The sequence below is a fragment of the Camelus ferus genome, chromosome 27 (assembly GCF_009834535.1).
Source record: "Camelus ferus isolate YT-003-E chromosome 27, BCGSAC_Cfer_1.0, whole genome shotgun sequence".
NCBI classification, from domain to species: Eukaryota; Metazoa; Chordata; class Mammalia; order Artiodactyla; family Camelidae; genus Camelus; species Camelus ferus.
In genome coordinates this window covers 12,623,255-12,629,234 of record NC_045722.1, presented here as the reverse complement: position 1 = coordinate 12,629,234, position 5,980 = coordinate 12,623,255, and positions in this window count along the sequence as shown.

The following is a 5,980-nucleotide window of genomic DNA, read 5'->3' as shown; positions in this document are numbered from 1 at the left end:
CTAAGAATTAACACACATTGAGTCATTTGATCTCCCACAACAATTCATCCACTCAGGCACACAGAAGCCTTATTCTGCTCAAGGTGGCAGAGCTGGGATTTGAACCCAGTCAGGCTAGCTCCAGAGTACTTGCTGTTAAGACTACGTGGTAAGATCCTCCTGAGAGAATCAGTAGGAGCCAGCCACATGAAGACCTGGGGAAAGAACATTCCAGAAAATGGGATTAGCAAGGAAAAAGGCCCTGAGGCTGGACCAAGCCAGGATGTTTGGAGAACCACAGGGAGGTCGCACGATTGAAGACTGGAGGTGGCCGGTTAGGCAGAGAATATGAGAGAAGCAGGCTGAGGTCTGCAGACCCAGAGCTGGGAAAGCCAGCCCAGGTAAGAAACTTCCAGCCACAGCAGTGGGTCTATGTGCCACTCTCCCAACACTCAGCCTCTCTCAGTGTGACACTGATGAGCCACACTCAGCTTCAAAGCACCCAGGCCCATCTGCCAACATTGATTCAAAAGCCCTTGTTGTTCCTGGAGTCAAGAGGCATCATTTTTTCTTTTATAATCTCTCCCCTTTATATTGTGGCTGATCATAGGCGCTTTGGGGGCTCCTTGGAGGAAGAGCGCACACCTCCCGTCCATCTCTGTGTTGGTACCGCAGAAGTCTCAGCGTGGGGTTTCTGCATCTTCCACACCACAAGCAGGAGGAGCGGTGGAAGGCATGAGCTCTGAGCAGGCGAGTGTCTGTCCCCACATCCCCATGCCTGGTGGGGCCTCTTTCCTTGGAGGTGTCGGCAATGAACATGGAGCCCACCTCCTAAGGCAGGTGAATAATAACACCTAGTAACGCCCCTGGACCAACGGCACACCGAGGTCTGGGACGCGCTGTCAAGAGGAGTCAGCACTGTCCTTTATGATTGGATTACCATATTCGGTCTACTTTGTGTGGCTTTATTCTTTTGATAACTATGTTAGTTTAAAAATCTAAATCTATAAACTGTTCTTTGAAACAATGATCAGTACTTACATGTAAAAAACTAAAACAAAATGTGCAGTATATTGTATGTATGTATTTACAAGCCACATATTGTATATGTGCAGTCAAATTGTAACAATTCTACCTAATAAAACTGAAAAACGAAAAAAGAAAAAAACAAGAGGGGTCAGTAGACAGCCTGCCTGAAGAATTCAAGCCAGTAACACAGGCTATCTGTCCACAGTGACATCTTGTATTGACAGGTCACCCACATGCTTATTCCACAAGACAAATATCACTTCTGTCTCATTCTGCTACTTCTGCTACCTTCAAAGTGTCCCATTTCTTGGGGAAAATTTTTGCAGATGAAACCGACAAAGACTTGATCTCCAGAATATATAAGCAGCTCATATGACTTAATAAGAAAAAAACAAACAACCCAATCCAAAAATGGGCAGAAGACCTAAACAAGCAGTTCTCCAAGGAAGAAATACAAAGGATCAATAGGCACATGAAAAAATGCTCAATATCACTAATTATCAGAGAAATGCAAATCAAAACTACAATGAGGTATAACCTCACACCAGTCAGAATGGCCATCATTCAAAAGTCCACAGTGACAAATGCTGGAGAGGCTGTGGAGAAAGGGGAACCCTCCTACACTTCTGGTGGGAATGCGGTTTGGTGCAGCCACTGTGGAAAACAGGATGGAGATTCCTCAAAAGACTAGAAATAGACTTACCATATGACCCAGGAATCCCGCTCCTAGGCATATATCCAGAAGGAACCTTACTTCAAAAAGACGCCTGCACCCCAATGTTCATAGCAGCACTATTTACAATAGCCAAGACATGGAAACAGCCTAAGTGTCCATCAACAGATGACTGGATAAAGAAGAGGTGGTATATTTATACAATGGAATACTATTCAGCCATAAAAACCAACACCATGACACCATTTGCAGCAACATGGATGTTCCTGGAGAATGTCATTCTAAGTGAAGTAAGCCAGAAAGAGAAAGAAAAATACCATATGAGATCACTCATATGTGGAATCTAAAAAAAAAAAAAAAAAAAAAAAGAACATAAATACAAAACAGAAACAGACTCATAGATATAGAATACAAACTTGTGGTTGCCAAGGGGGAGGGGGGTGGGAAGGGATAGACTGGGAGTTCAAAATTTGTAGATACTTACAGGCATATGTAGAATAGATAAACTAGATTATACTGTATAGTGCAGGGAAATATATATAGGATCTTGTGGTAGCTCACAGCAAAAAAAAAAAAGTGACAATGAATATATGTATGTTCATGTATAACTGAAAAATTGTGCTCTACACTGGAATTTGACACAACATTGTAAAATAACTATAACTCAATAAAAAAATGTTTTATAAAAAAGTCCTATTCCTATAAAATAGAGTAACCTCTCCCGTTGTGCACATGGCTTTTGAATGACCTGATTTCTGCCTCGCTGTCCAGCTTCATCTCCCAACACTCTCCATCATGCCCCCTTTTCTCCCTCAGGTCAAACACTTCACTGTTCCTCAAACACTCAGCAAGCTGGTTCAGGCTGTGCTCTCTACCTGGATTGTCTCCCCACCTTCCTGAGAACTCTGTCTTTCAAATTTTCACTCATTGTCCACATCATCTGCAAAAACTTCTCTGACGTCCCCAGGCAGACTTAGACACTTTTTCCTCGCCTAATCGAGTAGCTCCTTGCCTGCTGTGCTGTAGTGTTCATCTGCCATTTCCTCCATCCCATGTACCACTTGAGGCAAGGTTTAGTTTTTATTTACTTTTGTCCTTCAGTAAAATTTTAGAATTTTCTTCAGAAGGATCTGGCATGAGTCCTGTTTCAGATTATACTTGGGTACCATTATGTAGGTTTTACTGCCCTTGTGAATGAAATTTTTTTTCTCTATTATGTTTTTAGTTAATAATTGCTGATATATTGGACTTTTTCATTTTAATTTTTATCATTCTACACACTTAAAGTAAAGCATCATCTGGTTCAGAGATAAACACCAAGTTCCAGCCTGCCCCCTCCCTAATTCCTTAACTCATCCTCATAGGCAACAAATTTTAATTCTTTTAGATGATTCTTTTGGTATTTACCTTGCTATCTCTAAATACCATGCTTTTACTACTATTTCTTGATGCATTTTTGTAGGAACAACCTGTTAACTTCTCCTGGCAGAAGATAAAGTGCTAGCTCTTTCCACTCCCTTTGTCTGCCCCCCACCTGATACACACATATTTTCCATCTGTATAAGTTTACTAGGGCTGTTGTAACTAAGTATCACAAACTGGATGTCTTAAACAATAAGAATTCATTATCTCACAGTCCTGGAGACTAGAAACCCAAAATCAAAGTGTTGGCAGGGTTGCTTCTTTCTGAGGGTTGTGAGGAAGAGACTGCTCCATGCTTCTCTCCTTGTTTCTGATGGATTTTCAGCAATCTTTGGCATTCCTTGGCTTGTGGCAGCATAACTCCAGTCTTCACAGGGTGTTCTCACCATGACTCTGTTTCTTTGTCTAGATTCCCCCCTTTGATAAGGACACCAGTCATATTAGAGTAGAGCCCACCCTAATGACCTCACCTTAACTTGATCACCCGCAAAGACTTAATTTCCAAATAAGGTCACATTCACAAGTACTGGGGGTTAGGACTTCAACATTTTGCAGGGGGATTCAATTCAACCCATAATGCTATCCTTTTAGAACTATATAATTATATCATCACTCTGGTTACATTAATGTTCAGTATTTACATTGTAATGAATCTGCAGTTATTCAGAGCTGAGCTATGTAGTTCCATTTCCTTTCCCAATTAATTTTTATATCCCTGGAGTTAAAAATTATTTGTTATTCTGTTTGATTAATTTTTTATGTTCTTATCACTAATTCAACTAAAAACTCCCTGCTAGTTCTCTGACTCTTTTTCTATCACATTCATTTATCTCATATATCTGAAATTTCTATCAATTTCATCTTGATGAAATCCCCCTTCCCAAGTCTTCTGACCTGCTCTCATCTAGTCATAGTGCTCTTTGGAGGATGCCCCTTCACCATTATGCTGGAGATTCTCCTTATTTCCTGTCCTTTGGATCAGTTGTCTTCCATTTTGTTCGTTACGTTAGTTACTCCTTTGATTCATAGAGCATAATCTCCAGTAGCTTCCCAAGAAAGAGTGTGTTGGAGGTAAATATCAAGACTTTTTATTTCCAACAATGTTTACATTCTCCTTTCACATTCAGTGGATAGCTTGGCTAGGTATAGAATTATAGGTAGGAAATCCTTTCACTTCAGAATTTTGATAGCACTACTCCATAGCTTTCAACACTGCTGTTGAGAAAGCTGAATTATTATACTTTCTGATTATTTGAATGAACATATTTATTTCTCTCTGGAAGCTTATTAGAGCTTCTTCTGGTCCACAGTTGTGGTAGGTAGAATTCTAAAATGATTCCCAATGAGTTACACCCTTGCATAATCTGAGTGTGGACAGAACCTGTGATTTGCTTCTAGCCAACAGAACACGGCAAAGGTAAAGGAATAGTCACTTCCTTGATTAGGTTACATTCTACAGCAAAGGCGATGGGATAGTCACTCATGTGAAGCTACATTATACATGACTCTATCTTAGACTGGAGTGAGGTTTTCCTGTAGCCTTCGAAGAAGTACACTGCCATGTTGTGAGAGGGCCTACAAAAAAAAGCATTGTGGCAAGAAACTGAGAAATCTCTAGGAGCTGACAGCCAACAGAAAAGTAGGGACTTCAGTCCTACAACCACAAGGAACTGAATCCTACCAAAAACCACATGAGCTTGGAAGAGGAGCCCAGCTCCATGTGGGAACACAGTCTTGACTGAAACCTTGTGAGACCTTGAGCAGAGGAACCAAATAAACTCTCTGTCCAGACCACTGACACATGGAAACTGTTACATAAAAAATGTATGTTCATTTGAGCTAATTTGTGTTTATGGTACACAGCAATAAAAAAACTAATATAATTTCTTTATACAGCAATAAAAAACTAATACAATAGTACTCTAAAATTTTACAATTAAGAACATTTAGTGTTGATTTATTTTCATGTTAAAAGTAATGGGAATTTTTTAAAATTATTTCACTATGTTTTTTTCTCTTGTCCATTTTCTTTGTTTTATTCTTCTGACTCTTAGTTGTTCTTGGTGTGTGGGGGGTAATTAGGTTTATTTATTTAATTCTTTTTATAATGAGGTACTGAGGATTGAACCCAGGACTTAAACATGCTAAGCAAGCTAAGAATGCACTCTACCGCTTGAGCTATGCTCTCCCGCATCCTTCTGACTCTTATAATTCAGATGGTGAACATCCTAGAGAGAGAGAGAGAGTGATGACATATATTTATATATTTTTATCTTCTACTTTGCATTTTATGTCTATTGTTATGCTAAGAAATTTTCTCAGCTTTATCTTATAACCCTTCTGTTCAGTTTTTCATTTCTGCTACCATGATTTTCATTTCTAACAGTAAATTTCTTTCTCTGAAATTCTTCTTTGGAGAGCATTATGTTCTTATTTCATAGATGCCATGTCATCTCTTATGTCTCTAAAGATATTCATGATAGCCTTTGATATTGACATTTTCTTCTCCCTTCAAAATCTCTTCTTCCTCTCTGTTGCCTTTCTCTGCCTGCCTATAATTGTTTGGGTTTCAGTCTTTCATATTAGATTCTTTCCCCAGATTTCTGTTAATCATATTTAAGACCAGAGGCCTAAACACTGATTGGAAGCTCTGAGCCTCTTGGTGGGACCTGTTGATTGTGAACTACACTGCAGGCTGGGCCATTTGCTAGGGAACCTCATCGTCAGTCTCTTCAAGCCTTTCTTCTTGATCTACTCAGATTCCTTCCCGTCTCCTGCTAGGAAATTAAAGGCTTGTGCTCTGGGATTCAAGGCGGGCAAGGCAAGGAGTAGGGAGGAGCAAGGAGTCTCAGTGTTCAGTTTGCATTTAGTCATTTC